The sequence below is a fragment of the Agelaius phoeniceus genome, chromosome 14 (genome assembly GCF_051311805.1).
Source record: "Agelaius phoeniceus isolate bAgePho1 chromosome 14, bAgePho1.hap1, whole genome shotgun sequence".
Taxonomy (NCBI): Eukaryota; Metazoa; Chordata; class Aves; order Passeriformes; family Icteridae; genus Agelaius; species Agelaius phoeniceus.
In genome coordinates, this window is record NC_135278.1 from 19,433,889 (window position 1) to 19,444,661 (window position 10,773).

Below are 10,773 nucleotides of genomic sequence, written 5' to 3' on the forward strand. Positions count from 1 at the left end.
TATAGTTTTCAGATAAAATCAGAAGCAGAACTGCTGACTAGCCATTGGCAGAAAACAATATTCAGATCCTGGCTTCAAAGCAACCTAAATTACTCTGTTTCACTTGTATATTTTAATTTAAACACCTCTGAGCCCTTTAATACCTTGACTATGTCTCCCCTGGGAGTTTGAAAGGACTGGCTGCACACAGCACATGGCTCATGGCAGTTATTGACTCCTGCCCTTTATTGAGATATTAGACCTCATTATGCTAATGCCAGAACTTGTCTCTGTCCATGCTGAGCATTTAAAGAGGAGTAACACTTGTTATTAAGTGATAATTGAGCTGACCCAGATGAGGAGCCCCTCTAGAGGTGCAGCTTGGGATAATCAGGGTTCAGAAAGTGATCCCCAACTGTTGCTGGGCATGGGAGCTGTCTCTAAGGCATTGCTGCACAGACAAATGCAGTAAATGCAGTCCCAGTGGAAACAGGAGCTCTATTGGCAGCCCTTTCCCCATCCTTCAGACAATTTAGAGGCTGAAAATCCTCCTGCTGTGGGAACAAGAAGTGTGGCAGAATTCACCTGCTGCCTGATGGCTTTCTTAACTAAGACTGAAACTAATATGTTCTCTGGTAAATCCATACCTGTATTTCCCCCATGATGTAATTCTGTGAAGTATTTCATAGCTGATTAGATCCCATCTAATCTTCCTGGATTTTGAAAGCTCCATTTTTCCTTCTAATCTGTGTTTTGCACTGCTTAGATATCAAGATAATATTTGTAATGCAAATGACTTATGCAGTTTGTATTTTTGGAGTTGAAATTGCAATAATCATTTAGTCCTTGGAGTGAAAGTCATTTTGCAGCCTTTATTTCCTCACCCTTCTGTTCCCCAGCTACTTTGTGTGTGTGGTTGTTCTAGATCTGCATTTCTTGATGCTGTAGTTAGTTCTGTTTTATTGTGCAGCACATCTGCAGCACTGCTGGGAGGATTTCTGATGATCTCATTACTGGATCAAAGCGTCAGTCTCTTGGGTCACAACCCTGCTTAATGTTCTTGTGCAGACCCCTCCAGACTTCCTCTAAAAACAGCATTTTGTGCTCATAAAAGCAATTGCTCAGGACATAAGCAGCCAGAAAAGAAAAGAAAAAATAATAAAGCAGCATAAAAAGTACTTTTGAGTAAAAAAAAGAAAAAAGGGGTTTGTCTGGGCATTTAGGTGCCTCTTCTACTCCTGCCAGTACAAATACCTACCTGTGTTTCCTTACCTTGCATAATCCTTCATTTGGAAAAAAAAAATTACAAAGGTGGGGGAGGGCATGAGAAGGAAGGGGTTTGCAGATCCTCTAGCAAAGATTTTAATGCTTGAATAACTGCAATGTGAACTTATTGCCACATGTAATATTGCCTCTTGATTTATCACCTTGGAAACAGCCTGAGGGCTTTGTTTTGTGTACTTGCTCTACTGTGATTTAAAAGGAGAGGATGACTGAGGCAGATCTAATAAGATTGAACTCTTCCACGGCAAGAACGTTTAATCAGATATATATTCATTATATATATATATCTGTATAGTTAATTATATATATTATATAATATATATGTGTTATTAATAGTATGATAATATATAATAGCTACATATTAATTGCTTGATTCTGGCCATAGTTTTTGAAATAGAAAAGCCTCCCAGGTGAATTAACAGAGTCCCTGTCACTCTATCAACTTCCATCCTTGTCCCAGTAAATTTGTTCTCCCGTCCTTTCAGGAGCCTTTTAAACAGATAACAAAATAAACACGTTGGGTTCAATGTGTTCATATTTCAGGAATTTTGGGTGAAGACAAGCAGCCTGTAGTGCTTTGCTGGGAATACCTGTGAGTGGCACTCCTGAAGCTGCCCTGCTGTGGTGCTGCTGGCTCAGAGCTGCAGAGGAGTCTCAGGATCAGTGTTCAGTGACCTGTGCCAAGCCAGGGCTGCGTGCCCGTGTTTGTGTGCCTGTCTGCTGGAGCAGGGCTGGTCAATAACCCAAAATAACAAAATAACCCAAAATAACAAAATAACCCCTCCTGGGCAGCTGGATGGCCCGGGATGGTGCAGGAGCCCTGAGTGACTCCCCAGGAGCAGGGGATCCCAGCACAGCCCTTCAGTGCTCTCCTTCTTCCTCCTGACCATTTGCACAGGAGGAGGATTGATGTTTCTCACAGTGGGCTCCCTTTTGTGCTGGTCTTGTAATCTTTACTGATATGAATGAATATTCTAATTATTTATTAATATTCATTCATTAATATTTTCGTAATATTTACTGATATGAAATAATATCTATAATATATATAATATTAATGATATATATAATATTGTATATATTATAATATTAATATTATAATACATAATATTAATAATATATACTGTATATTATATACTATATATTATATACTATATATTATATACTATATATTATATACTATATATTATACAGTATATATTATACAGTATATATAATATATACCATATATTATATAATATATACCAGATATTATAATATATATTACATAATATATAATATACAGTATATAACATGTAATATATCATACATATATAATATTACATAATATATTAAATATAATATTTATAACTTCTCACCAAATTTAGTTACAAGTTGTGGTACCAGCACTCCCCTGGAGCCCAATCCTGCTGAATGCAGAACTGGAATTCCTCTGCCTTGCCCTGGGAGCTCAGCCCAGGCACTGCTTGGACAAAGTCTCCCTTTTCATTTTGCAAAGCCCCACATTTAATATTATTTTGACCTTTTTAATATTCTGGGTTTAGAGTGTTCACAAGGCTGCAGAATTTCACCAGGTGAATGAGTGACTACAGTTTAGGACTGGGGATTTAGGTAGGAGAGGACCAAAATAAATTTCCTTCATCTGTAGATGAGATAGTTTAAATAATCATGGTTTCCAGACTGTAATTTTCTGTTCTTCCTCCACTCTCAAGGCTACAGTTTCTTCCTGCAAATCGGAGTTTTTATTTAATCAATAGCATTGAAATTGTGCATGAAAGTTCTTTTAAGTTGCTTTTATGCCTCTCTGTCATAGTCTGAGTGGTGGGAGGTACTGACACCAACATTGGGGTAAATTCTTCACATCAGTGACACAAATTTTCTTTTTTCTTAGGTTTTTAGACTGGGGGGAGTTTTGATTTCTCTCACCTCACTGAGCATTATTTGTTCATCAGATTTCTTTAAATTTGCATGCATATTTCTTTGTATTTCTGGAATGCTGTATTGCAAGGTAAAGTGAATTGTAGATTAATATGCAAGTGGACAATGCAAAATACCTGGAGTATGTAAAACATAGGGAAAATTTTAAACAGCTCTTGGTGGTTGGAGGGGTCAGGAAAATATTTACCTGAGAAAAAGTGCCCATCACAAATCATTTACAAATTAACCATTGCAATTGGTGCTGACCTTCCTCTCCCTGTGATACCCTCAGGGAATTCGGGGCTCAGCAGCTGTGGGGAGCCCTTTGCTGACTGATCCCTGGGTAATTGGGGAACAAATGGGAGGAGGTCCTAGGAAAGGGCAATCCTCACGGCAGAGGCTGAGGGGGATTATCTCATCTGTCTCACTGCTGAATCAATCGCAGCCCCTTTCCAACCAACAAAATTCAATTAACTTGTATGAATTATTTAGCCACACTGAGGTCTTAGATAGTATTAATATTTGTGTTTCAGCCTGTTTTGTGCAAGGAATATAAAATATTTCCTCTTTATCATCAATCAAACTCCAATGTAAAATGTAATTTTCTATTTCACTGTTTTAAGAAATATCATCTTTATCTCGCTTGATGTTGACTAAAAACATAGTAGCTGCTGCTTATGTTTGGATTATTAATTGCCTCAGGAGAATATCAGGAATTCCATGTCATTTAAATTATAGGTTAATTTCTTTCCTTTTACTCAATAGCAACTTTTTAAACAAAAACTTTGAGAACTTTAATGCTACCAGGCAAATTGCAATCTGCTACCACAACCCAAGAAGGAAGGGTTTGAGCAGTGTTGCTACAGTATTTATGTCTTTGACAAAAGAGTTTAGCTCTTGTCTGAGGAAGTGTGCTCCAGAGAAGCTAAGAATAAAACAGGATTGACTTGTAGACAGGAAAGACTTATTTTGTGTCTCAAAAAATGAAAGACTGTCAGTCCTTCACTCGCTTCCTGCACTGTTCTTAGTATTATAGCAAAGATCTAGTCATCAAAACTGAGAAATTAGGAATGTGAAGGCTTGACAAGCCAATCACAACAATGAGAATGTCTCAGTGGAATAACAGCCAGGCTTGCAGGGGGAGAGTGACAATTCTCAGTGCTTTGCAGCCACCTGTGTCCAATTTGTGCTCAGGGGGTAAAAAATCCTGACGCTCCTTCCCCCAGCTGCTTATTCCAACTCCTGGCTGAGAGCTGCAGTCTGCAGGAACTTGGAGTTGGTGATGCCTTTTGGGGCTGCCTAAACACAGAGGCCAGACAGAATGAGGAGATGAAAAAGCAGTTCTGTTTATTGAAGGGCCTTCAGGTACATTTGGGGCAGACAAAGCCCCCTGGGGCTCCCCCCAAAAATGGACCATGGGTCACAGGTTTGCACACTTTGATAAGTTTGGGCCATTTGCATATTGGGGGTTAATGTTCCAATTCCAGCTTCAGCTAATGAAGTCATTGACCCCAAGTTTTCTCCCCCAAACTCACTTTGGTTTCCATCTCAGGCACTGAGGTGTCCTTGGTTCCCAGCCTGGAGAGGAATTGTTGTGTCTGCCCAACATGGGAGAGCAGCAGCTCCCACTGGACATGGAGTTTAGAGTTACACACTAAAGAGCTGCAGGGTCACAAATCCATGAAAATATAAAAGCTCCAATCCTAAGGCATCCTTGCTAGCCCAGCACTGGCACTCCTGCCTGAGCTGCTGGTTTACACTGGTGGGAGGATGGGATGGATGAGTGCAAACCCAGAGTCAGAGCAGGGGAAGTGTGAGCAGCATCTCCAGCCCTTCAATAATTTATCTCAGGCTTTTTCTTCTGAGCATGGTGGCATTCCAGGCATGTAAATGAGTTACCCAGCAGCTGTGGGCTCTGCCTTCACTCCAGCTGGGACAGTACTGCATGACATCCCCTCTCCTTGAACTACCATATCCTTCCCCATCCATCAGGTATTTTATCAGTCCCCTCTGTTTTCTCTTGAATTTCCTTAGGCTGATCTAATATTCAACTTTATTCTGATTTTTTTTACTGCATCTTTTCCATTTACTTTAATTAAGTGTCTGAGCCTTGTGGATCAAGATAACTTTTATTAAAGTTAATAAATGGATGGTCCTTTCAGATCTGCTTGTGGCTCCTTGTAGTTTGTCCTGTCTTCATCAAAGCCCAAGATTCTAGAGATAGAATGAGGCTATAAGAGAGATGGTAAACCTGAATACTGAGGGATTTATGACATGAATTTCAAATGCAAGTAGCTAATTTTTCCTTGAGGAAGCACAAGTGCAGCGTTCCCAATCAAGCTGCAGAGATGCCTTTGTGAAACACCTCAGTCAATCACACATCAAACATGATCAGGTAAGAGAAAAATTTACTTACAAAAGCACCAAGGTTTCCACTGAAATTTGGCATGTTGATTGTAGATGTTGAATAATTTACAAGTCTCAGCAGTGCTGCCAGTGCCAGGAAGAAATGCTAATTCTTGTACAGGAATGTGCTGTTCTGTGGCTTTGATTTTCCTCTGCTCTCACACCAAGCTCACCTTCCCAGTGAGGGGAGCTCAGAACTGATTTTTGTGAGTGTCAAAGCTGTGTGTGATGGGATGGCAGCGTTTATCACATTGATGGAGTGCTGCTGGAAATGGTTTGTGTGGCACAACCCTACGAGTTCAGCTCTAAATTCTGAGGTAGAAAGATGCATCTGCTTTATCTTCTTCCCTTTCAGTTGTTTCTCTTGCATAATATAAACAAGAGCTGGGGAGGAGAAATTGTTTGAAAATGCTTTTTTCATTTGCATGAGGCTTTCTCACTGTTGGTGTCAGTGAAATAACAGCACTGATATTAGCTTTTAAAAATAGAGCTGTACAGGAATTTTTTTATTAATTGCTGTGGACTGTGGTCTTGTAGCTAAAGCAGAATAAAATCAGGTTTGTTCCCTTTCCTCTGCATCCTCCCAACACTTTACAATTCCCGTTCAACAATATAAATGTTATACTGCTGTAGTTTGCACAGCACTGTTAATTCTTTGATTAGTTAAGTAGCACTATTAATGCTCATTATTAGTATAGAACTCAATTAAGATTCTTGCTGTTGCCTATAACAGTTCACCAATTTTTCTGGGATGTACACAAACCAATATGTATGTGTGCACACATGTTCATGTGTAAAGATTGATGGTTCTATTAATTTGCTGAGATTTTTTTTATTTATTTATGCATACCTGTGGCAATTTCTTGTTAAAAAAAAAAGAAATAAAGGCAACTGAGAAATGTAAGAATATACAGAAATCAGTGGCAACAATAAGGGATAAACTAGAGAAAACAGCATTTCTACTGCTTCTGGAAGTGTCCATGCAGAAATGTAGCTCAGGAGCACTAAGGCAGCCTTGCAATAAAATCCAGGGATTTTAAATTCAGGCTTCTTGTTGTTAGCATTCAGAAACACCCAATCACCAGAATGATTCTGTGCAGGTGCTTTTATTGAAGAGCTCTGGGTGTCAGGGGTACAAACCCAAATCTGACCCTGACATGGGTTTGGGATGAACATGTTTTTATATTCTATCATTCTATAACTTTCATGTTAATTATTAAAGTTATATTGTTCTATTGTATACATAGATTTCAGCCAAGCATGGGCTCCTCGTGGTCCCCCTCAAACTTCTAACATAGTTTCTCATGATTCTTCTTACAATTAAACAATAATTATATTTAATTACTAGACAATCATCATGTCTAACAGTTATATCATTTATCATACCCTGCTTATGCAGGTGCAATTTCACATGATCTGGCAAACACAAAGCTTAACATTTTCAGAGTCTATTCTTAACATTTTTCCAGGGCCCCACCAAGTCCAGCTTCTTTCTAATTCCCCAAATTTTATGATTTTAAAACCTTTTGCTATCATTGTTAGCACCTAAAGATCTGTCTGGACATTGTGCCACAGCTGAATTTCCTTATGCAAATGTTCACATGTATGTTAATACGTGCACCTGGCCTAGCTCTGGGCTGTGTAATTACACTGATAAAACTGAGGAGAGATTTAAAGCCAAGTATTTGCTAAATTTCAACAACTGCTGAACCAGATTTGTACCTTCTCCAAAGGACAGTGTTTTTTCATTTTAATGGCGTTTTCCACTTGAATAAAGGGAACTGGACCTCCAGTACACCTTGAAGAAACAGTGAATAAATGTCCCTTGAGTGAATAGAGGAATTCTGTGATAAATATCGACACTTACAAACGTTAAGTTTGCATCTAAATCAAAGTTTTACCCTTTGAATGGGTGGCACTGAATATTTGTCAGGCCTCTACTGTGTGTGGCATCACAGTGCTGAGGACTGAGCAGGCTGCAGAGCCCTCTGCCATCCACTAATACCAGCAAAAGTCATATTTATCCGGCTATTTAGCTGTACTTGAGCCTAATGCCAGGCTGATTGAAGTTTTTAAATCCAGAGAGTGTGAAAATAATTTAAAATTAATTTCCAGATCTTTCAGGCAGAGCCCAATATCACCGTGCAGGTCTCCACAGCAGAAAAGAAAACTGTTTAAGTCCAGTTTAGGATCTAAAAAATTAGGACTTGTTTGTGGATGAAATATTTTCTAGTAACAGTGATTAGCCAGACCAGGCTCCTGACTGAATAAATGTGACTGAGCCTCAGCACTTTAAAGTTTGAAAAAATTAAAGAAAAATAAGGTTAGAAAACCTGATTAAGAAAGTTTTAAACCTGATTAAGAAAGTTTTAAGCCTGCTTCAGTAAAATAAGTCTGCTTGAATAAAAAGTTTTAAAATGCTGTACAAATAGCAGAAGATATGGCAAATTTTCACAAGATCCTATCTACAGGCTGATAAGGTTTATAAGATTGCCCTGTGCAACAAATAACAGCCAAAATTTCCAAGTTTCTAAGCAGCTCGCTGCAAAACAGCTAAAAGCAATTCTATCATTTAGATATGTATAAATGCTGTAAATTTGGGTAGCAGGCACTGATCCAGACACAGAGCTCTGTTTCCATCTCAGCTAAGCAGGTTACAAAATCAGGATTTCCTTGAATTCCCTTGGACGTGTTCCACTGCCCCTTCACTCCTCTAAAGGGGGGATTTTCTGTGCCTGTGCTTAGGACATGAGGATTAATAGGAACACTCAGAGTGGTGTCTTTTTCTGAGATAACCAATGCTAGGAAACCTGAAACCAAAAAATTCTCCTCTCAGGGAACAGGAGCAGAGTTCTCAGTATTGTATTTTTTGTATTTTTGTGAATATTGGAGTTTTGTATTTTTGGGAATGTGGTTTTTAAGTTTAATTTTTAGAACAGAATGTTTTGTCCTGTTGAGGAGCTTTTGAAGAGTCCACAATGGTTTTTTTTTTGACTGTTGCTGAACAACAGTGGACTGTTCAAAGCTCCTCAACAGAGCAAAACACTCTGCTCTAAAAACTCAAAAAACTTAAACTTAACGTGAAAAACTAAACTCAAAAACTTAACACTAAACTTAAAAACTTAACTGAAATCAACTTCTCATGGGCACTGCAGCCAGGAGAGACTGGAGAGAGGGATGTGGAAACCTTGGTGAGTTCAACAGGGTCCTGCAGTGAGCCAGGCTGGGGAGCTGGGGGTGCTCACCTGGAGAGGAGCAGCTCCAGGGACACCTCAGAGCCCTGCCAGGGCCCAAAGGGGCTCCAGGAGAGCTGCAGAGGGACAGGACACAGGGAATGGCTTCAGACTGAGAGGTTTAGATTAAATATCAGGCAGGAATTGTTCCCTGGCAGGGTGGGCAGCCCTGGCACAGGTGCCCAGAGCAGCTGGGGCTGCCCCTGCATCCCTGGCAGTGCCAAGGTCAGGTTGGACACTGGGGTTGGAGCACCTGGGACAGTGGGAGGGGTCCCTGCCATGGCAGGATGGGGTGGAATGAGGGGATCCCTAAGGTCCCTTCCAACCCAAACCATTCTGTGCTCCTAAATAGTAAAAGACAAACTGCTCTTAGATTCCAACATGGGATTTCCCCCAAGTGCTTCTGGAATTTCTCTGGGTTTGTTTTGTGTTTTACCAGTACCTCTGCAGTGAGATTCTGCAAACCCTCCAAAATCAACAGAGTCACCTGTGGAGGAGGAGGGAAATGATTTCCATTCAGGTCCTGTCTGCACACAGATGTAAGCATTAGAGAGGTGACTGAAAGGTAACTCTGTTTACTGGAGCTTTATTTTAATCCTCTGGGAATTCATTAGCATCCCTCTCAAATGCCAGTGTTCAAATCCTGCTCTAAGAAAACAAAGAAAGGGAACAGAAATGATTTAGGAGCAGATATTTCCCCGGGTTATGCAAATGCAGCTAAGGAGACACTGCTTTGTTCTGGGTTTCCCTAATTCACTGTAGTAAAGATGTATTATATGGGTTCCCCTATTGAAAAATCATTTATCAGGATGACAAGTGAATAATGAATGTAATTCACTAATATTGCACCATCTCCTCATCGGGGATCAGAGGAAACAGGGAGGAAGAAAACTCTTCTGGAGCTGTTTTAGGAAGGGCTTAGGTGAACTGCATCTCTTTGCCTCCTTGTAAATTCTGTTTCAATGAGACAGTGAGGATGGCTGTTGCTGTTAATAAAGGAAACAGTGGCCAAGGATTCAGTTCCTAAATTGGCCCTGATCAGGTGGTCATGCTTGCCTGAATTTTCTGTTTGCAGTGAACCACCCAGCAGTGGTGGCTGCTCAGGGATGTCCATGTCCTGACTGCTGGATAGAAAATCTATAAATAATGCTGGAAATGCTTTTCAACTGAAAAATACCATTTTCACTCATCCCTAACTGCTCTTTGAAAGTTTTACTTGTAAAGCTGAAATTCCTTATGCATAGTTAATTTTTTGTGTCTATTGCTCAGGTACACGTGCACATTTCGTCTGCACTCAGGGGGAACAACCCAGGCAAATTGTGTCTCTGGCTGTTACTGACCAGCACTGAAAATTTGGTTTTCTCCAGAGCAATGTGAAGGTAATCAATGCTTCCTCCTGGAACTCCTGGAGGTTTGCTTTCTCTTACTCCTTGTGCTGGTGTGCCATATTCACCTGCAGGTGTAAATGGTGTGGGAGCTGGGTTGGGATGTGCTCACCTGAAGTGAGAGATCTCATCCAGCATCCAGATCTTCATCCTTGGGCTTTATAAACCCCTGAGCTGCAGGGCCTCCAGACCATCCCTGGGCCTGCTCTGAAATCCCAACCCTGCCTTATTCATTGCCACAGCACAAAACAAGACTCCTGTGAGTTACAGATGGTCACCAAATTGACAATGCACTTGCTGAAGCATGAATTTCCAGCCCAATGAAGCTCTGCTCCCCCAGTGCTCAGGAGGCTCTGGGATAACTCAAAGTGACGTGCAGGGGTGTGCAGGCAGGCACAGGATGCACACAGCATATGTTGGGTCTTGCTTTTGCGAGGAGCTGAAGGGAATTGAGAGAGAAAACATCATGATCTTAGCAAAAGATCTCCTTGGAACAAGCAAGCCCCCTTCTCAGTGCCCATGGCTGGCTGCAGATGCCATTTGATCTCTGTTTCTTGTGAGGCACGCCA